The 23,067-nt window shown below is 45.3% G+C and overlaps 1 protein-coding gene across 1 annotated transcript in view; it reads left to right on the plus strand.

Moving 5' to 3' along the window:
• Positions 1 to 1,714: 1,714 nt before the first annotated feature.
• Positions 1,715 to 23,067, plus strand: part of FRMD4B (FERM domain containing 4B) — a 336,491-nt gene continuing 315,138 nt past the window's right edge. The window contains exon 1 of the mRNA XM_030867699.3: positions 1,715 to 1,865. The gene's annotated coding sequence lies outside the window, so the exon portion shown is untranslated. The remainder of the gene's footprint in view (positions 1,866 to 23,067) is intronic.

Raw genomic sequence — 23,067 nt, forward strand, 5'->3', positions numbered from 1 at the left:
AAATGAAGCTCTTCCTTAGCTCAGGTCAGAGGGGCATGTAATAGACACTCAATAAATGTTACCTATTCAGTCAATATCTTCTATTTAATGAAAAGCAAGCAGTCCATTTGACACCAGAAGAAAAGTTAATTAAACCTCACACTGCACAAATACAATATTATACATCACTCCATCTCGAGGCTTTACTGATTTTGCTGTCTGTTTCATGTCAGTAGCGGTTACTCTAGGACCTGGGAAACCAAGACAGCCCTCTCGCCCCCGCATTCCCATCTTTTTCTGTAGGCTAGTGATCAGTCAGAAGAAGGAGAAGGAGAAGAAGGAGGAGAAGAAGAAAAGGAAGAGGAGGAGAAGGAGAAGGAGAAATGCCAACACCAGGGTTACAGAAATTATAGTCTCTTCCAAATACTGACATTAGATGAATCAACTAAACATTCACCAAAATACAGAGCTGTATAATTGTGTAGTCACAAGATAATTATTTCTCAAAATGGATTTAGTTTAAAAAATGAATTCACTCATACTGTATAGAGTAGTGGGTGTGGTCATGGGACACACATTTAAAGCTGTCTGGGAAATATTTTCTCTCTGCCCTGTCAGTGTACCTCTGGGTCTCTACTTGCCAACCCATTTGGAGATAATAGGAAAACCTCAATGGCTCCTTCACCAACGGTCCTCCCTTTTTCCACCCCTTCTCTCCTTTGCTATAGTACACTCAGCATCAGATCAAGTTGGAAGCTCTGTCCCGTCACTTAGTAGCGATTTTGAGTTAACCCCTCTCTTCCCTTTCTTCATCTGTAAAGAAAGCACAACAAAACACTGCTGAATCACAGAACTGTTCTGCCTGGCATTGGATAGGCTTTCTCTTCTTCCCTCTTCTCTATCTGTCTCTGCCTCTCTCTGTCTTTCTCTGTCTTTGTCTCTCTGTCTCTTTTCTTTCTCTATACCTTCCCTCCCTCCCTTCCTATTTCTTTCTTTCAGGAGCAGAAACGCCAGTTTGCGGGAATCTCAAATTAAGTCATTAGCCAGACCCAGTCCCATCCCTGGCTAGATTCTGTGCTTCCCGCAGCCGCCGGTGTCTCATTCATTCCCTTTATTCTAAGGGCAGTCGAGTGTTGGGATGCTTGAAGCCACGGAGGCGGAATCAAGTCCCTCCCAGCGCTTTTGAGTCGGAGGGAGAGATGATAGGCGCGGGCTGGTGACCCCCTCCATTTCCCCCACTCTTGGGAGCGCCAGCCGCTCCGCGCCCTTTGGCACCAGTACCTTTTCTCTGTAGGGAAGGCAAGCCCAGCCCGCAGCGGCGCGGCGGGGGCCGAGAGCGCCCCCTCCCTTCCTCTCGCTCCCCCTCCCCTTCCTCCCCTCCCGATACAATGACTGGGCCGGAACAGCGCATCAGAGGAGTCTCATTGGCAGCGGCCGCCCCAGCCTCGGGAGAGGCGGCGGGCGGGGGCAGCTGGGGAGAGAGGAGCCCAGAGCTGGGGCTGACAGCGAGAGGAGGCAGGCAGGACGGAAGGACTGCAGGACGCGAGGAAGGCGGCCCGGGGCGCTGCTTTAAGTGTGGATCAAAGCGAGGACGCGCGGCGAGCGACGGCGGGGGCGACGAGCAGCCCCGGGCTGGGGGATGCGGCGGGAGCTGGCTGCCCTGCGAGCCCGGGAGTCGGGCTGCGCGGCTCACGTGCAGAGCAGGAGCTTGGGCAGAGAAGAGGAGGAGAAGGAGGAAGGCAGACGCCGGGGAAGGCTCTGTGCAGAGCGGAGTTGCGGGGCTGGCGCAGAGCCGGGTCCTCAGGTCCCGCGCGGTGAGCAGCCGAGACAATAAAGTAGCGGACGACAGCCCCCCCGAGCGCCGGAGGCTGGAAGCAGCAGAGCAGGTAGGTGGGCGACTGCCCCGGGTGCCCCGAGCGCACAGCTAGGGGCGACCGTGCCACGCGGCCACAGCGGCGCTTGCAGTGCGCCCGGGGCGCAGCGCGCGCGTTTGGAGACCCCCAGTGGAGGTGCGGGTCCCGGGCGCTCCCGCGGGCAGGAAACCCCGCCCCACCGCTCCGCTGCTGCCTGCCGCCTCCGCCGGAGTCCCTTGGGCACTTGGTGCGGCGCTTTGGTCGCTTTGGTGGTTTGGAGACAGGAAGTTTGGCGGTTTCGGGGCGTTGGCGCTGGTGGGGCTTGCAGGCGCGCCGCCAGGGACCATGTGCTTTGGTTGCCGCGCGTTCGTGGGAGGTGAAGAGAAATGCTGATGAATCCCAGGTCGGGCTTCCCAGAGGTACTTTCAAAACGCGGCGAGAGGAGTGGAGGGGGGAAATCCCTTGCGTTTGCAGAGGATACTAAGGGTTTGGTTTGGCTGCCCTTTTCAAATAGGTGTGTCTGATCCTTGCCGCTCCTATGCTGAAGTGGCTGTATGCGTGTGGATCGCTCCCTATCTATTTTCTGGAGTATTTCACTTTTTACTTTCAGTTGGTGAGGGAAAAACAAAGATGATATTTTGGGAAATGCCATTCGATTTGGACTAGGGGATGAACTCTTCCTTTGCGTTGAATGACTTGTGTTCCGAACGATACTGCTGAGCAGTGCCTGGTCTTGTTCACAAAAGGGGCGAGAGCTCGTACTAAACCTTCCCCGGGCCTGAGAAAGCTGCAGCAGGAGGAGGTCTCTCGTTCTCCTTTGTGTGGCCGCTTCCTTCCAGATGTGAGAGGGTTGGGCTAGGCGCTCCTGGGTGGGGTAATAATTATCTTGAACATTCCTGCGATCTGCTAGGACTTGTAAACATACCAGAGCCAACTCCTCTGAACTTTGCGAACCGACTTGGTCTACTTGCTGGTACCCAGACGGCTGCGTCTGGAAGGTGGCCCCTTGGTGGGGAAAAAGACCCTGGAGTGCTGACAGCCGCAGTCTTTCCAGAAAGGTGGTTGATCCTTCAAGGTTAGCTAGTTTCTGGATACCCCAGAAACTTGTCAACTCAGTTGGAGGTTGGGTACAAGATTTTAGCGCAATTCCTGGCTTGCTGTTTCCTGTCCTAAAGAGAATGGATCTGTGGAGCTTCCATATCAAACGTCTGCAGGGGAAGAGAAGCAGCTTCGCCTTACTTAACCTCACCAAGCTGCTTGCTCTTTGATCTCCCACACACATACTGTTACGAATGGCGCTTAAGAGAGCTTACTATGGGACAGGCACCCCAATAAGCAGTTTTGGGGCATCGTAAATAGTCCACAGAGTGGTAAACTAAGCCCTAGAGCGAGGTTAAGTAACCTGCCATAAGTTACACTGGTGATTTTTGGTTTACATGAGGTCTGTTTCCAGATGCCAGGGTCTTAACTGTAACAGTGCCTCTAAAAAGGCTGTGCCGTGGTGGCATTGATGATGATGAAACAAAAATAATTACAATCACAACAACCATAAATACCTCCTGTGTTTTTCATAAGATTAAATCAGATGATGTTTAAAAGAGTGCCTGAACCAAGGTGAGCACTTAATGTATATTTTGGTCTCTAAATGTCATAAACTAGGTGATGGGTATACTGATGATTCTGTGAGTCTTCCTTCTTTTTTGTATATCTGAAAAATTGGAAATAAAGAGTAAATGTATGTGCACTCGCGCACACCACACACATTCACCTCTACCTTTTGAACAGTGCTTGTTACACTTCCTAAAAGAGGGTCAGAAGAATTCACACAATTCCCAGAACTTCTTGAACAGAAGAGGTTTATCATTTCCTCATGACATCTGCAGGTATTAATTAAACACTTCATTTGCTTCAATTCAGTAACGCAGGTGGGATGCATTTGAACACTATGGTGATGGAAAATGAAGGAATCTACCTAAAATACCATTATAGTGAGGTCTGATTTTCATGATCACCTGGAGAGTTCTCAGAAGTCACCTCTCCTGGGTGTGCAAGTGATTGTCTTAAACTTCACTTGGTTTTGAAATGAATAATGGTTTTGAATTTCCATTTTCGCCGCGGGAAAGTTAATGGGCTTCTCAAACAGGCAGACAAATGTGTTTGAGCCTGACAGGCTGGAAAAGTGTGGGAGGAGTTAACTTTACAGCCACTCCAGAGTGGAAATGCAGAGTTTTCTCAGGACTGTTTATTTGACTGGCCTCTATTTCCAGCAAGCCTGAGAATCCGAGCTCTCCGTTTGATTCCACAGATTTAATTAAGACTCTGCAGTGCTTCTGAGCAGACAAAAAGGAAGTTTTGGCTAACTGACAATACAAATAAGGTACATGGAAAACAGTTAAAAATACCCTGTCTTGTCCAGCCTGCAGTCATTGACTGAAATTTCAGGAACTCTTCATAGTTATTTTACACACGTAAGTGAAGGCATCAGGCTTATTATACTGCAAGGGATTTCTCTGTCTCTCTGTCCCTCTCTTCTTCCCTCCCCCACTTACTCCTTCTCTCTCCCTCCCTCCGTCCATCCCTCCCTCTGTCCTTCCCTCTCTCCCTCCCTCTCCCTAAATCTGCCCCAGAGATTTGATCTTATTATGAAGGCACTATTTTTACATATTCAGTGCTTGCTGAGGTTCACTGAAATTATTATCTTTAACCTGTAGATAAATAAATCACGTAACTCAGCTCATCAGCAAAACTTGGGTGTCTATTTCCTTACTTAGCTATCTCTCTTCTCTCTCTTTTTAGACATGGTTTTTGTTTTGTTTTAGAACTCCACTTATCTTTTTTTTTTGTAATTTATTTATATTTAGGTCATTAAGATTTTTTTCTCCTGGTAAAATGTGTGTCCTGTGCGGTCAGAGAGAACTGGTGAGATAGCAATTTTCTATTGCTAGATGCTTAATTTAGGGGCCAAACCTCCTGTTTTCCTCAATAACCTGATTAAAGTTATCGTGTCATTAAAAAAAATCTCATTCTTCCTGGTGAAATCAATTTTTAACCTAATCTCATAAAACAGTGTTTTTCAAAATGAAGGTCATGAAATTTAGTGGGTCGCACCAGTATTTTTTTTAAAGTATTACAGGACAGGAAGTATCAGCATCGTCATATGTTAGTAAAGGTTCTGTAGTTTCATGAAACTTTGGGTCAGTCCTGTATCCGGGGCTGTGTGCAAACTCTGGGTTGCGGGATTAAATGTAATTCATACTGTGAGTTGCTGTCAAAAAGTTTGAAAGTCACTGCCACAGGGTGTGTTTGTATAATAAGTGACAAATACCCAATTTAAAGGGAATTAGGATATATATATTCCATATATACAGGTTTGATTTTCTAAAAGGTACATAGGTAAGACTGACTTCAAGAGCATCTTGCTCGGGGCTGAACAGTTACTTCAGGATCTGATTCTTTTCATCTTTTTTTTTTTTTGCGGTACGCGGGCCTCTCACAGTTGTGGCCTCTCCCGTTGCGGAGCATAGGCTCCGGACGCGCAGGCTCAGCGGCCAGGGCTCACGGGCCCAGCCGCTCCGCGGCATGTGGGATCTTCCCGGACCGGGGCACGAACCCGTGTCCTCTGCATGGGCAGGCGGACTCTCAACCACCGCGCCACCAGGGAAGCCCTGATTCTTTTCATCTTAAGCTCTGCCTTTCTCTTCCTTCCTTTTGGTTCCTTGTTGGGTGGCAAGATGACTGTAGCAGTTGCCCGTTTACACAATTGTAGGTTCAAGTCTAACAGAAAAAGCATAAACCCTCCTTCCCCAGTTGTTGAGCAAAACGTCTCAACACCAGTTCTGATTAGCCCAATTGGCTTGACTGGAGGAAACCCCATCGCCCTAGTGGTGGAGTCCTATCCAGGCCATATGGACCATGGACGCTGGAGGCCTGGACCTCCAGATGAATACAGTTGCTGGAAAAGGGGCAAATGGATGCCGGGAAGTTGAATAGAGTTCACCACAATTTTCAAGTGCCTAACTCAGTGTAGGCTGATTTCTGTTCTCTTTGATGCCCCAAATGATGGAGGACGAACTGAATTATATTCAGGCACATAGGTTATCAATATTTCTCATGTGTGTAAGGAAAGCCTTAGCTGTCACTTTTACCACGGTCAATATCAGGACTTGGAGATCACAGTGCAGAGCAGGTCAAATTAATGGTGGTTTTTGTACCTTCCAGTGACACTGAGGGAAAAAGGGAAATATATTGATTTAAAACCCACTGTAGACCCTAAGTCTCTTTTTTGCATCTATGTGCAAATCTTGGAAGGCAATCATTTTAATCAATGTGTTGTGCAAATGTGGTGAACGTAGTTCTTTAGAGTAGTGTCTTAGGCAAATTATTTGAAGAGTACACCTCCTTATGGGCCAAGGCGAATTGAGTTCTCTGCTCTGCAGCTCTTCATCTTGGAGATATTTATCTGTGTCTGTGTTGCTTCGCCCCTGGGGATGTGCTGCTTTTAACTGTGCTGTCACTTTAGGTACAATTATCCAGTGGGAAGGGGACCCTATTGTATGGGGCTGTGAGGATAATGTTTACTCCCAGCAGGGGATCCCCGGAAGTCAGGTGATCATGCTGGCTTGCCCTGGTCAGTCCTGCTTAATGTCTGAACCTCCAGTTTGAACAATAAATTACATGGTCACTTCACCTATAAAGGCTATTTTAGGGGGCCATGATGAGGGGTCTTTTTAATAGATTAAATTATAAAGAACTCCTCTCACCAGACAAGATTAAATGGTAGCTAAGGATGTGTGCTCAAGTGGTAGAAATATTATAAAGGAAAGCAAAAAAGTGAATGCCGAAAAATCATGAGTGTGGTGGGTCTCAACCAGGGGTGATTTTGACCCTCTGGGCACATTTGTCAGTGTAAAGAGAAATTGTTAGTTGTTGCCACTTGCGGGAGGATGCTAAAGGAATCTAGTGGATAGAGACCAGGGTTGCTGGTAAACATCTTAACCATGCACAGGATGGTCCCCACGACAAAGAATTATCCAGCCCCAAATGTAGATAGTGCTGAGGTTGAGAAACCCCTGGACAGTGGTTACATTTGGAGGGGAGAGAGGGAAAGTGTTTAGGAGTTTCTGGGGCAGCACAGCGATGGATACATGGCTTTTCACTTGGAGATAATTATGGAGCTGTATACTTATATTTTGTTCACCTTTTTATGTATGTTATACTTAAAAATTTTTAAAGCGTTAAAAAAATAAAGTTCTTACCATAATTGAAGGGTGAAACTCCTGATGCCTGGTAGCAACTTGTTCCGATGTAAAGTAATAATAGTAGAACTAATGATAATAAGAGCTGCTTACCTGTGCTGGGAATTACACTGCCAAGATTATGTAATATTTGTCAAATTGGCAAAGTCTGTGTGTTGACCAGTCTTTTACAGAAGAGCAGGATAGGTTGTGGTTATAAACGTTGGCTCTCATGTCAGGTGACCTGCCCTCAAATCCAACTGCACCACTTACTAAATGTGTGACTTTGAACAAGTGGCTTAACCTTTTTTGTGCCTCAGTTTCCTCATCTCTAAACTGGGGAGAATAAGATTTCCTACCTCATTGGGTGATTATGAGGATAAAATAAGTGTTTCATGCAGTGCCTGCGACATATTAAATATTCCGTAAATGTTAACTTTTTCCTAGCTTTGTGGAGGCTAGGAAGTAGAAATAGCTATATTTTTTATCGGACACTATGTACCACATCTCAGTCTAAGCATTTTTCAGCTATTGTTTTCTTTATTCTTACGAATCCTGTGATCTGGGTGTTAAGGCCATTTGTTGTTATTACTCCCATTTTACAGATGAGGAAAACTGAGACTTAATGAAATTAGCAAGGAATAGAGGCTTAATTGCAACCCCAAGTCATTTTGACCCCAGAGCCTCTGCTTTCATTTATAGTGTCATATTGTTAGACTTGGAAGGGAGCTTTGAGATCAACTAACCTTCAAAAATGAGCCCCAAAGATGCAGTGTGACTTGGCAAGTTATTTAGGGATGGTGTAGGGCCAGAACCGAGGTTTTCTGCCTCCCACGACCATCTATATTTTGAGGATACATGCATCCATCTCACAGAGCAACCGCGCTGAGTGGGAGCAGGCATGGACCAGGAATGCTAGATCTGGTGTTGGGGAGATGTCTTCTAATCCAGCTACGAAAAGTCTAGTGCTGTGTTACTGGCGGAGGTGAACCCCTGGTGAATATGAGTTAATTTTAGATGGTAGATGGAGAATCATTTTACTTTGGTGATTATTTATTTATTTTAATGTGTACCCCCCTCCCCAATTTTTTTTCCCTCAGACCTTCAAACTTTATTAAATAGTAGATTTCTTTCGGCCTTGCCAAATAACTATTAACAGACAATATTATTGCTTAAGATGAGGCTAGCAAGACACAGTGTCAATGTAAAATCACTTAAAAATATATATTAGGTAAAACATAAGGTGGGTAGTATTGAAAAATGACAAAAGCTACGAAGGGGAAGATGTGAATGACTGAAGTCCAGGAAATAGTGGGCTAGAGCAATGTCTGTCCAACTCTGTGCACAGGAATCAGTTGGGAATCAGATACTGATTCAGAAAATCTGGGGCAGAGCCTGAGATTCTGCATTTCTAACAAGCTCCCAGATGATGCTGATGGTGCTGGTCTATGGACCAGTTTGCCTAGGAAGGGATCAGAGAATCTAGAAGATTCTTGGACATGTGCTGGGTGCCATGGAGGATTCAAAGAAATGTAAGGTACAATGAGATATCACCTCACACCTGTCAGAGTGGCTATCATCAAAAACTCTTCAAATGACAAAGGTTGGCAAGGATGTGGAGAAAAGGGAACGCTCCTACACTGTTGGTGGGAATGTAAATTGGTGCAGCTACCGTGGAAAATAGTACGGAGGTTTCTCAAAAAGCTAAAAATAAAACTACCATATGACCCAGCAATTCTACTCCTGGGTATATATCTGAAAAAACAAAAACACTAATGTGAAAAGATGCATGCATCCCAATGTTCATAGCAGCATTATTTACAATTGCCAAGATATGGAAGTGACCTAAATGTCCATCAATAGATGAATGGAAAAAGATGTGACCACACACACACACACACACACACACACACACACACACACACACATGGAATACTACTCAGTCATAAAAAGTGAAATTTTGCTATTTCCAACAACACGGATGGACTTGGAGGGTATTATGCTAAGTGAAATAAGTCAGAGAGAGAAAGACAAATACTGTATAACTTATACGTAGAATCTAAAAAAATAAAACAAACTGGTGAATATAACAAAAAAGAAACAGACTCACAGATATAGAGAACACATTAGTGGTTACCAGTGGGGAGAGAGAAGGATGAAAGGGCAAAACAGGGGAGAGGATTAAGAGGTACAAACTATTAGGTGTAAAATAAATAAGCTACAAGGATATATTGCACGACACAGGGAATATAGCCAGTATTTTATAGTAACTGTAAATGGAGCATAACTTTTAAAAATTGTTGATCACTATATTGTAAACCTGTAACATATGCTACATCAACTATACTACAAAACAAAAAAACAACAACAAAAAAACCCACAAAGAAATGTAAGGGAATCCCGTTGTCCAGAAGCTTAAGCTAGTTGGGGAGAGAAGATGTGAATGAACATGGGTGGTAAACTCCCCCATCCAGAGAAAGTGTAAACTCCCCCATCCAGAGAAAGTGCGACACCAAAAGAGAGGTACAGGGATGGTGATCTGCCCCAGAGTTGCTGCAGTGGGGTGGCAGAAGCGGGTAGGGTTTCACTTTGACCTGAAAGATTTGTAGCAGCAAGTGGGGAGTTCCCAGACAGGCTTGATGAGCAGGCCACGGAAGACTCCAAAAAATGCCTTCGCCAGCAAAGTGGAGATTTCAGGAACAATCTGATCAGTACACTGAAACGTTCCCTTAGGATAACCTCCCTTTTTAAAGAACAAGCCCCATTGCCCAGTCGTAATAGTCCCCATTTGTTGAGTCCCTGTGAGTTCCAGCTACTTGCCAAGTGCTTTCCAGACAGTATGTATTTCATTCCATTTCCACCATGAACCACCGTAGCTCACACTTTATAGAGGTGAAAACGGAGGCTTGGAGAGGCTGCATCACTATTCAAAATCACACATCTGGTTAGTGATAGACCTGGAATTCAAAGTCAGCCGAGTCTGTGCTCTTGGACATCACACTGCAAGTGGCTCTTGGACATCACACTGCAAGTGGCTCTGCTTTGTGTTATCCCCGACAGTCACAGCCTGCGTGAGAGGCTCAGCTCTCGAGAGAGAGCATAGCTCACCGGAGATTCTAATGGCTTATCTTGTTTCAGGTAAGAATATTGCCCTGTAAAACAGATCCGGAACCCTCAGCCAAAGTTGATTATATTCCTTTCTGCCGTGCTGAATAAACTATGACCAGACTGGAGTTTTTAGCATTGTGACCTTCCATGAGAAATAAGTTCAAAACCCCCTCGCCCCCGCCTCGCTCCTGCAAATAAACACTGAATGTTTTGTTGCAATGAGAAGGCGCTTTGGAAATCACCAGGTAGCCTAGAGAGACAGTTATTGGAAATAATTATGCCTCTGCCACAGCATAGGGCCCATCACTGCCCTTCCTGATTCAAAAGGTCTTTCTGGAATACCAGCATCCACGTTCCAGCTGGAGCTTATGACAGCCGACAGCGGCGGTAGGGAACCCAACAGTGGATGAGGCCTGAGGATTGTTTTCCGGCTTCCCTTGTTGCACCTGACTGAGCCCATCCCATCAATTCAGTCCTCGAAAAAGAGCAGGGGGACCATATGTGACCTGAATGGGAGGCACGAATCACAGAGCCAGCTCTGGCCCTGGTTCATCCAAGTGTACTACTCCGGCAGGGTTCTGCCGGATGAAGGAGGAGCTGGGGAGAAAGGGGTGCGGTGACCCTGGGTGGAGAGTCAGAAAAGCTGAGTTCTGATCGCAACTCAACAGCAGACTGACCTTAGCCAGTGTTAATTACCTCGCTGGATTTATCAAGTGGGGGTGATCTTTACACTCTGAACCACCAGAAGTGCACCCAGACCTTCAAATCGTATGAAAGATTTGCAGTTTATTCACAGCCGTTGCACTGTTCTCACTTTAACTTTTTTTAAAAAGGGCTCAGAGAACACACTAGTGATTACTAATGTGCAGAGGATGGGGGAGGGGCGAGATAGGCATAGGGGATTAAGAGATAAAAACTGCTATGTATAAAATAAATAAGCTACAAGGATATATTGTACAGCCCAGGGAATATAGCCAATATTTTTTTGGACTGTGTTTTTATTTATTTATTTAAAGAAATGTCTAAAACTTAAAATGGATTGATTGATTCATCGCGGCCGGGTCTTCGTTGCTGCGCGCGGGCTTTCTGTAGTTGCGTTGAGCAGGGGATACTCTTCGCTGCCGTGCGCGGGCTTCATGGCGGTGGCTTCTTTTATTAAGGAGCACGGGCTCTAGGCACGCGGGCTCAGTAGTTGTGGCTCCCGGGCTGTAGAGCGCAGGCTCAGTAGTTGTGGTGCACGGGCTTATTTGCTCTGTGGCATGTGGGATCTTCCTGGACCAGGGCCCGAACCCATGTCCCCTGCATTGGCAGGCGGATTCTTAACCACTGGGCCACCAGGGAAGTCCTGTTTTTTATTTTTGGTGACACCCGCACGGCTTGCACGTTCTTAGTTCCCCCACCAGGGATTGAACCTGGGCCTTAGGCAATGAAAGCATGGAGTTCTAACTGCTGGACTGCCAGGGAATTCCCTAGTCAATATTTTATAATAACTTTAAATGGAGTATAATCTATAAAAATATGGAATTACTATGTTGTACACCTGAAACTAATGTAATATTGTAAATTAGCTATAATTTTTAAAAAGTCTCAGATAAATAAATGCATTTAAAAGAGGTTCTTTATCAGTAGCGTGTTGGTGGAACATTTCAGTAAAATTACTTGCTGTGTAGTAAAAATGAGCCTTGGTGTAACTTGTTCTATCAAGTAACCTTTCAGTATTTAAAGAAATCTCAAAACATTAAGATAGTGTGACTTCTTTGATAAATCAGGAAGGTTAAGTGTATTTGAGGCAATCACAAATGAACTGATTGCATCCATTTAAACATGCAACTTGAAATGCAGGCTCCTGATTAGGTAATGAAAACCATGTGCCCTTAGACTGGGAACAGAGAGCCCAGTCCCAGCGGGGCCGTAAGACTCAAATTGAGGACATATCATGGTAATTTGCTCCAACTGTGTTAAATTAATTCAATTTGTATTTTGAAGAGAAAAAAAGAAGCGTGTTATTTTATATACCTCCCTGTGCCCAGTCTAGCTGTACTTTCACTTCCTAAAGAATGGGCTGTCCAGTTTACTAGAGGTCAAAAGTTTGATTCAAACAAATTAAGAGTAAGAAAGCACTTTTGCAATGATTCAGCTGCTTTGAACAGTTCAAGTCTTGAGTGGTTCTTGATGTACTTTCTAGCACTGAGCTTAATTACACTTGGAAAAGCGTACTGGAAAACTATCATCGGTCCTTTTTAGATTTCAGAGAAAAGCTGTGAAAATGATAAAGGGTATTTAAAAATTGACAGTTTGTCAGCAAGTGTTCATGCTATTGGATAGATTCTTTCACTCTATAATAAGAGGGGAAAATGTAACTTTGCCTTCTTTCAGAGTATACAATGCAAACTCCCCCCTCCCTCCTCCCCCCTCTGCCACTTCTCCTACAGTTTCATTTGTATAGTATTGTCAAGGAATAAGAAATTTGTTTCACTAAGGTGATTTCTCCAGGTGACTAAAGCTTACCTCTGCCCACCTACATTATTTTTTTGCTTGAACTGTTTCTGATGGAAACATGGCACCTGCTTCTTTACTTTTTTGCCTGGAACATCACTTTTCATTCCTTGCCATCATCCTGTTACTCTTTGACAGCTGACTTGTGTGGGGCTGAGAGCCTCTGCATAAATAATATCGTATTTCTATTCTTTTGTAGGTGCCATTATTCCCAATAATAGGGTTCCTCTGAGTAGTTAGCAAATCCCAGGCAGGGTGCTAAGAATGTCATCTGCAGTATAGTCTTGGCTAATCTGCCAAACACTCCCGCCCCTGAGAAATGGGATTATTCCTTCTATTTTATGGGTGAGAAAATTGAGATTTAAGAAGCTAGTAGTGAGTTGTGGAGTGGGGATTTGAACCTGGATCTCTCAGTGAGAGATGCCTGTTGATAGGTAATACAAGAGTTGCCTCTGTTTCGCTTCTCTGCATATTTCTGTCTCTCTTCCTGCTTTTAAAACCTTCACCCAGGTAAGAGCCCAAGATGAGGTGTGTGCCTCTTTTACAGGGCATTTATTGGTATCTTCTTCCTTGAGTGTGGTTATGAGAATATTTCTGCTGATTGCGAGGTTCCCAGGCATCTTCTGCACAGGTGCAGTTTCGGGAAGTCAAACCTGTGAATTCATTACTATGTGGGCTAAGGCTTTGGGTAGATTGATTATAGGATTTGCTGCATTATGGTTTAGTGACATAACCAAGAAACCTGCAATCAGAGGAATGCCTGGCAAGTCTATAACTCAGGGGTCAGCACACTTTTTCTGTGAAGGGCCAGGTACTAAATATATAAGGCTTTGCAGGCCATTTGGGTTGCAGCTACCCAAATCTGTCTTTGCAGGGCAAGAATAGCCACAGATAAAACATAAAATGATGCATGAAGCTCTATTCCAATAAAACTTTATTTACAGAAACAAGCTGTGGGCAGGAGTTGGCCCACAGGCTTGTCGTTTGCCAACTCCTGTTATAATGGATGAAAGAACCACTCAGGGTATTTTAAAAGCCAAAGTAGGTAGAGAGTTCAGAGGCCATGTAGAGTAGTGACTTCGCCCAGGGACTCTGGAGACAATGCCTAGATTTGTCTCCTGGCTTCACCACTAACTACTGTAACTTAGTGTAACAAATATCTTAACCTCTCAGTTTTCTGTCTTTAAGATTGGGAAAATAATAGTCTTCCCTCTCAGGGTTGCTTTGAGAATTGTTTGTAAGGTACTGAGAGCCATGCGCAGGACAAGAGAAGCACTACATAACTTTTTGTGAAATTAAGAATCGCAATGAATCCAATTTCTAGTGAGCTAAAATACCATAACACGTTGATGGAAAGAACGGAGACTTCCTTTGCTCTGAGTGAAGTGGAGGGCAGTGATAGTTCCCGTCGGGTGGATGGATGTGTGGCAGGAGAGGATGGCTTTGTGAAGCCTTAGTGAGGGCAGCTCAATGGGTCAGACAAGGCTGTGGCCCGGGAGTTACGGGAAGTGGGCTCCACACCACAGACAGTCTTTGACTTACAAGTCACTTCCCTTTAGGGCCTTGGTTTCTGCATGCATGAAATAATGGGGTTCACCTTGATTAGTGGATATAGGCTGGCTGCTCACAGGTTGCATTCTGCCTACAGAGAATTTGATTAGTTCCTAGAGTGTTTTTTAAACATTTGAAATCATCATCAGCAACTATGAATCAGGAGATTCCACAAAAATTCAGGATTCCTGGTTTTTGTTAAAAATTCAGAAGCTCTAACAACACTGGTTGCATTCCTGCCTGACAGCTGTGGACCGGTGCTGGGGCATGGCGGCCCATGGGCTCTATTATGGACTGCCGTAGCAGAGGGTGTATGTGCCCAGTCTGTACCCTGGCCCTGGCCTTGGCCTCTCGGTCAAGCCAGCTTGACTTCCCACCACCTCTGCCTGCATTCATTTGTCTGAGGACTTTCTCTGACTGTGGAAGTGATGGTTTGGAAGTGCTGGGGAATTAAGACCCGTCTCTCCAGTGATGAAGCGTTTAGCATCTGGACATTCCAGCTCCCTTGCCCATCTGGTAGGATAACTAAGATGAATATTCTGCACCATTTCCTAGAGTTTCCCCATGGCATTAAACCCTGGTCACTCATGGTGATAGTTGATTTAATAGGACCTTTTAATTAATTAATTTTAAAATTGAAGTAGAGCTGATCTAAGTGTTTCAGGTATATAGCAAAGTGATTCAGTTATAAATATATATATTCTTTTCCAGATTATCTTTATACTTACATATATATGTATGTATATATTCTTTTTCAGATTCTTTTCCAATATGGGTTATTACAAGATACTGAGTATAGTTCCCTGTGCTATATAGTAGGTCCTTTCTATCTATCTGTTTTATATATAGTAGTGTATATCTGTTAATCCCAAACTCCTAATTTATCCCTCCCTGCCTTTCTTCTTTGGTAACCATAAGTTTGTTTTCTGTGTCCTTTAGTCTATTTCTGCTTTGTAAATAAGTTCATTTGTATCATTTTTTAAGATTCCACAGCTAAGTCATATATTTGTGTTTCTCTGTCTGACTTCACTTAGTGTGATAATCTCTAGGTCCATCCATGTTGCTGCATTATTTCATTCTTTTTTTATGGCTGAGTAATATTCCATGGTAAATATATATACGACATCTAATAGGACACTTTGTTTTGATGACCTTTCCTTTCTTGTTTCATTTCCCCTAGTCTCCCACTGCTGTTCCCAGGGATGAACTCTCAGATAAACCTCAGATAATCACCCCACATTTGACCCCTTGTCCAGGGTCAGCTTCCAGAGGAAATCAGACTAAGAAAACCATAGTCCCTGCCACTGAGGCCAAATGAGAATTGCCCTTGTTTTTCATCAGGCTTGGGCAGTTTTTCTTGGGTAGAGAAACAGTTGTCCATCCCATGTCCTTCAAAAGAGGGAAGGTAAAGGAGTGAATGGGCTGAGGATTTCTAGAAGAAGGGGAGTTTATTTCCTTGTGTAAGTAAAGAATAGACAGAAAGTTTTTATGCAAGTGATCTTTACTTATTGAAGTCTTGTTACCAAACCAGGTTTTTTTGCCCAATTCTCAGCAAGCCAAAACTCTGAGACACCTTGCAGCAAAGAGAGTTTATTCTAAGGCAGCCAAACGGGAAGATAGGAGAACAAATGTCAGATCCGCCTCCCCGAAGGCAGGGGGCTCAGGGTATTTATGGGATGAAGAATAAAGTGGCAGGGCTTCCCTGGTGGCGCAGTGGTTGAGAGTCTGCCTGCCGATGCAGGGGACACGGGTTCGTGCCCAGGTCCGGGAAGATCCCACGTGCTGCGGAGCGGCTGGGCCCGTGAGCCATGGGCACTGAGCCTGCGCGTACGGAGCCTGTGCTCCGCAACGGGAGAGGCCACAACAGTGAGAGGCCCGCGTACCGCAAAAAAAAAAAAAAAAAAAGAATAAAGTGGCAGGGCAGGGCAGTCTGAGGTGCGGGGAGTGTGGGAGAAGGTGATTGGAAAAACAAAGGGTCACCAAAAGGACACTAGCACATGCCTAATTGGAGGGTATGTGGTCCTAATCCAGTCTTAACTGGCTCAGCTTAAACTAGACACAGGTGACTCCAAGTTCCTGGAAAACAGCCCTGGCAAACATCTTATTGTTTAGGTTACATACTGCTAGGAAGACATGCAAGTCTTTGCTAGCAACAACTATAACGACCTTGATTAGTGAGATGGATTTGACTCATGATTACCCATAGTTTCAGCCTTGCCTCTATGGGTATCTGAATTTGTGATTCCTGCAATAGAGGATCCTTAAAATGGGACTATTTGATGGGGTATTTTGTGAGAAGCAATCCACATCTCTAGATTGTGATTGGTGAGTTGTTTTAACCTGCCTGAGGAGACTTGTATTTTAAAAGAGGCAATTTGAGAGTCAAATTTGTTTTCTTATTGGGTGACCAACCATCCCCGTTTGCCCAGGGCTGCGAAATTTCGTGGGATGAGGGACTCTTTGTACTAAAACTGGGAAGGTCCTGGGCAAACTGAGATGAGTTGGTCACCCTATTTTAGATGCAGGTCACACACAGGACCTTTCAAAGTCCAACCTCTGAAAGATGATGTCCGTCCAGTACATATATATTTCAAAAGAAAATTATATTTTAAAAATGACTCCAAACTTAAAATATGCTAAAATAAAACAGCTGTGTCTAGATTTCTAACTAAAAATTGGAGTGAGTTTAAGAGCGTGACTTTGGTTTTGCTTTTTGTCTGTACCTCTGCTTGCCGTTTGGACTTGGCTGGCTGTGGGGTTACAGAACACTGTTAGTTAAGGGAATGGGTTTGGAAACATTCTGTACCTCTTCCTTTTCACAGCCTCTACTCAGTCAGTCAAGCAGGGGCTCAGCAGGCGTGCTCCCCACATTTGAAGCTCTGGGTTCTCTCTTCGGGGGTGAAAGGGCACCTGGAACAGTCACCTCACCTGTGTCTAAGGGGAAACCACTTACATGTGCATTTTGCTCTGCCCTGGGTTCTCTCTCATCTTTCCTCTCCTGGGTGTTCATCTATTTTTAGTAACATTGTGTGCTTTTTTTTTTTTTTGCAGTAGGTGGGCCTCTCACTGCTCGTGGCCTCTCCTGTTGTGGAGCACAGGCTGCGGACGCGCAGGCTCAGCGGCCATGGTTCACTCCGCGGCATGTGGGATCTTCCCGGACCAGGGCACGAACCTGTGTCCCCTGCATCGGCAGGCAGACTCTCAACCACTGTGCCACCAGGGAAGCCCCTAGTAACATTGTGTTTTAATCAGAGATGAACTTGTGAAGATCTTTGCACCCAAATTAGACGAGTGTGTCACAGGTGAATGAGAGAGAGGGAGAGTCATGCCCCAGTCTGAGGACATAAACAGCAGAGAGTGTGAATGCACCAAGATCTGGGAATCTCTGTAAATCAGAATCCAGATGTGTTGTCTGCACAACACAAAGTGAAAGGAAGACCTGGGAATTTGAAGGTTAAAATGATTTTATGTATCAAATGAGGTAACTTTGACGGTGAAGTTGATATGTGAGGGTTAGTGGGAAAGTTCTAAGTAGATCTGGAGGCAGAAAGATACGTGTTTGAATCCAGGATCTGTCACCTAACTGCATGATTACCTTGTGAAGGTCAGGAAACCTTACTGAGCCTCCGTTTTCTCACTTATAAAATGGAGATAAGAAGGAAGGAAAGCTTACTTTTGTTGAGTGTTTGCTATATATTAGGGTCATTGTAGGCATTAGAGGAATTGTTTCATTTGAAAGTTTATGGTCCTGCGAGGTTGCCCCGTTTTACAGATGAGGAAATGGAGGCACCAAACAGTCAAATAATTTTCCCAGCATTACTCAGCTGCTCAGGGATGAAGCCAAAATTCACATCTGGTTCAGGCTGTCTCCTGAGCCTCTGCCAGCCTGTTCTCCCCATGGGGATCATAACTTACTCCTCATGCTGGTGGTCTTATTTGGGTTCATCCAGAAGCATATCCTAAGATAGACTGCAAGTAGTTTATTTGGGAAGTGCAGGAAACACCAGTAGAGAAATCAGGAAATGAGATAAGGAGTGGAAGGCCGCCCAAAACAAGTGTTAGCAGTTTAACTACCACAGTGGGCCAGTAGTGCGCCATCCCACTGGAGAGACTCAGGAACCAGCATAGTGCATGTGCCTTAGAATGATCCCATCTGAGGGGTGAGGGAGCTGGGGTATTTATACTCCAGCTCCCAAGAGTCATTAATTGAGGGCTCCTTCTGGGAGGTGAAGTATTTATTCCTAGGTGTTTCCCTGGTATCCTGTGCTTGGCAAAGGAGGACTGTGAGTCCAGGAAAGCTCTTGGCAAAGAAATGCAGGTCTGGCAGTTGGAAAAGGCCAGTGTGTCTTGAAATGGTAAAGAGAAGGGGCTGTGGAAGCAGCACATACAGCACCTACTACAGTGGTTATTAGAAATGGAGACAGTATGCACAGTGGCAGGCTTAGGGCCACCATTTATGGAGGGTTTACCATGATTACGTAAATTGACAGTAAAGGGACTTTTGAAGGCTTAGCATGAGTCTTGTGAATCATTGCTTGACCTAGAATTGTTCCCAGGAACCCATATTAAGACCTGCATGGGGTCAGCCTGCGTGTATTAATCATGAACTTCTAATAAATTCCAGGCCTGCCCAGCCCTCCACTTTGGACCCTTTCAGAAGTGGGTCCCTCCACCTGAGGTCCATCGAAACACTTGCCGCCTTGGAGTCTGGGTGCAGAGGGAGGAGCCAGACTGGGTGCTTTGGCACGAAGACCGAGAAACCTCCTCTCTGTGTCCAGAACCCAAAGTTTACCCACCCTTTGTGCTCAGGGGAAGGGAGTTCCAAAAAGGATTGTGAGCTAAGAGCAAGGAGGGATAAATGTAGCTGGGCTGACATGATTAGCAAGAACTTTTTTGTTTTTCTAAAGAAGATAACAGCTCGTTTTCCTGCCACATCTTACGGTCACTTTTTCTTCCAGGATATAACTATTGAGTACTATAGCAGTTATAGTTTCCAGTGTCTCTCTTCCTTCCTACCCACCCATTATGGAAGTTCTCCATTTTGTGTGGTCTTGGTGGGGTAGTGCCCACCTTTCCATCTGAACCAAAGAAACCAGATTGTTCCTCTCTTCATGTGATGCAGTCATGAAATGTGGCAGAGACTGCTTTTCGTCCCCCAAGCCCATTTCCCTTCCTTTTTTTAAGTAATAACCCCCATCCTTTGGGTTTTCTCTGGGCACATGGCTGCCAAGACAGGGACTACATTTCCCAGCTTCCCTTGTGTCTGGTGTGGCCACGTGACCAAGCTCCGCCTACATGAATGGGAGAGGAAGTGATTTATGCAAGCTTATGAGTTGTTCCCAATGGAAGGAAACACCTTCTTGTTCTTGCCTCCTTCCCTTGAGCTGGAACAAGGAGGCAGTGGTGAGCCCTTGTCAATAATGGGGGTGAGGGCAGTATTCCAGGTGTTGATTTACAACCTCGGGGGGTCCCCAGGTGAAACCCGAAACTGGCCTTTGTACGCGGAGGGCAAGGAGAGACGGAAGAAAGAGGCAGATGACTCCAGACTGGTAGGTGGCAGTTCTAATAGTTTCCATGGTCCTCCTTCTCTTTCTTTATCTTTTAAAAAGAAAAACCCAGGAAGACGCGTCAGATTTTTGTAAATGAAGGTACGACAAGGGTGTGGCCAATTTTGCTTTGTGACCTTGTGCAGAAGATTTTGTGATACTACCTATATATCTTTATACACATGTATATATATCTATATCTATGTATCTGTATATCTATATATCTGTATGTATCCCAAACCGGCAATGGGACTTTTTTTATATAGCAAATAAATATTATTTTTTTCCTCCACCCACTCTCTCCCTGCATACGCACATCCCCACTTTATCCTTGCTCCTTTTCCCTTCCAACCATCCTTGCCCCTGGCTACATAGCCTCTGTACTCCTTTCTGATCTCTGCTGTCCCATCCCTGGAAAAAGGTCTGGAAAGAGAGTCATACTTGGGCTCTGAGGGAGGGTGAGAGGGAGGTCGTTCCCGGCTCTTCAGTGTGTGTAAAACAATAGGTTAAGATAGCGACAGACTTCATTCTTAAAGTTCACTTCTTGATGGGTCATTGTCAGACCCCAAAAAATTATTATTAGCTCTTTTTTTTTGTAAATTTATTTTATTTATTTATTTTTGGCTGTGTTGAGTCTTTGTTGCTGCACGCGGGCTTCCTCTAGTTGCATCAAGCGGGGGCTGCTCTTTGTCCCAGTGTGTAGGCTTCTCACTGAGGTGGCTTCTCTTGTTGGGGAGCACGGGCTCTAGGCCTGAGGGCTTCAGTAGTTGTGGCTCACAGGCTCTGTAGTTGTGGCTCGCGGGCTCTAGAGCACAGGCTCCGTAGTTGTGGTGAATGGGCTTAGTTGCTCCGCGGCATGTGGGATCTTCCCGGACCAGGGCTCGAACTTGTGTCCCCTGCATTGGCAGGTGGATTCTTAACACTGCGCCACCAGGGAAGCCCCAGTTATTATTAACTCTTGGTGAGAACTTTGAGTAAAGATATCTTTTCTTACTTTCCTTTTTTACATTATTCTTTCAAGCCTGCATCCTTGAAATGGCTGAGTGCAGGAATGGTGGGTGGAATATACATTCCAAGGATGGAAGGGGTGTTGAGGAGCCTCCCATTGTCTGGGCCCAGCTCATGGGTCACCCAGCAAGCATGCCCTCTCGATGACCTGCTCCAACGCCAGGACAGGGTAGAACATCAAGGTGGAAGGGGTTTGGGTCCCTCTACCTCTGTGTGGGGCAGAGCTCTGCTGCCAGCCCCTGCCCTCTGCTAGACCACTCTCTCCTTGGACTTGGACTCAAAAGAGAACAAATCTATACCACTCTTGCTTGGTCTCTGCTCTAACCAAGAACCTATGTTGTGACTGATATTAAAGTATTGACACCTGACTTAGCCTCAGCTAGCTGAGAGTTACTGGAGAGATCATGAGGGTTGGAGCCAGAAGACCTGGGTTTAATCTTAGCTCTGCCACGTCCTACTGGGATGGTGTTGAGTAAGAGACTAGCCTACAGCTCCTCTGCGACTGTGGCATGCATTACCAGATTTAATTCTCGGCAGAGAGCCTCTCGGGGTAAAAAGCCTGGCCCAGTGCTTGGCACATAGTTAACAATCAGTGAAAGTTAGTTCTTGATGTTATTCATATCACTGTTAATTATTCACAATGCTGAGTGGTTGCTGACCAACTCAAGCAGTACTGGTAACTTTATACCTGCTGGCTCTCAGGTCTGGACTTAGTTTTGCCAATTTCTGAAGGGGCTGGGTGACCATGGCAAATGAGCAGGTCAGCAGAAACCATATGTTCCGTCAAGCCCTTGTGGGTGGCATTTACTTAACTTGGGTAAAGGATATGTCTTATGATGAAGTGGACAGCCTTCCTGGGGTGGTGCCTTCTGATCCCTCACAAAGGGTGAGGGAGGAGGTAAGGGTGGGGAACCAGCTGGTCAGGAGAGAACTGAATCTTTAACCTTTTAACCTGGGAAGCCACATCTTCAGTGCCCGCCAACTGCTGGTGGCCTACCTGATACCCACTTCCTCCACTCGGGGTAAAGAACCCCAGTCTTATTTGAGGTGGTAGCGTGCTTTGGTATAAAATTAGACTACATTTCCCTGCCTCCCACACTATTAAATATGGCCGGGTTACCACGTGCTGGCCGGTGAGGTTTAAGTAGTGTTCTGTGGGATGTTCAGCTCCAGGTGGGAACTGACTCAGGTGGGAGACTTGCTCTTTTGCCTTTCCATCCTCCTCCCCCTCCTGCTGCCTAGAACATAGAAATGATGGCTGGAGCGTCAGCAACTGTTTTGTGACTTTGAAGGCAGAAGCCATTGGTTCAGGAAGGCAGTCGAAGATGGAGGGGACTGCTTTCTGCCAGAAATGGCTCCCCTGCCCGAATATCTGAGTGCTGCCCAAAGCTCCTTCCCACCATTCTGGCTTTATGTGTATGAATGAGCCTTGGTCTCATTTTACATTACGTACTTCAAAAGCCTTCAAGACTAAAAGCCCCATTCTAAAGAACTGCATAGCTACTTCTCTTATCTTCCTGTGGGGCTGGATTAATTTCTTTATCCTTCTTGCAAATGCCTACAGTCCAGCTTCCCAGCTAAATAAGCATATGATACCACCGTTCTGTCCTCTGCACTTAGGGCTGAACATTTGGGTGCTTAACTGCTCTCTGATTGTTTTGACTTGTTTAATGGCCTTTCAGGATGGTCAGAAAGTTTTTTTTCCAAATACTGTAACACTTCTTATATTTGCTTTTCTGAATACGTGGATGGGTTCCCAATGATTGTTCCCTCAGAGGAAGGGTCCTTGGAAAAGGCCTTAGAAAAATATCTGATGGGGTATCCTGCTCTCCTCTGAACTGTGATTCAGGGTAGACGTCTACAAGCTGTACCTTTGCCACAGCCCATTATTAGCTGGCTTCTGGTTAGGCTCTGTGAGTGGAGTTGTTGACCACAGATGAGGATGGGAGAAGGGAATTATTTCTGTTTTCATCTCAAGTTGGCATCTTCGCAGCAGCTGTAGACATCATGGTGCTTCAGCTGGGAAATGTGTACTTGAGTGGGAAGACTGACCCAGTCCCATATTTACAAACAATGTCATCTGAGGGCTGATGGACAGTTTTCACCAAACCCCATTTCTTTTACCTCCTGGGTGGCACACAGAGAAATTACACTGCTCGGCCTCTCCAGCTGGAGTATCAGGGTGGAGGAGAGGAGGAGGCTGATTTCTGACCAGTACAATGAGGGTAGAAGTGTTATATGCTGTTACTGTGTCTGGTCCATAAAAACTGCCTCCAGGGGCTTCCCTGGTGG

Source organism: Globicephala melas, chromosome 11, assembly GCF_963455315.2.
Source record: "Globicephala melas chromosome 11, mGloMel1.2, whole genome shotgun sequence".
Lineage (NCBI taxonomy): Eukaryota > Metazoa > Chordata > Mammalia > Artiodactyla > Delphinidae > Globicephala > Globicephala melas.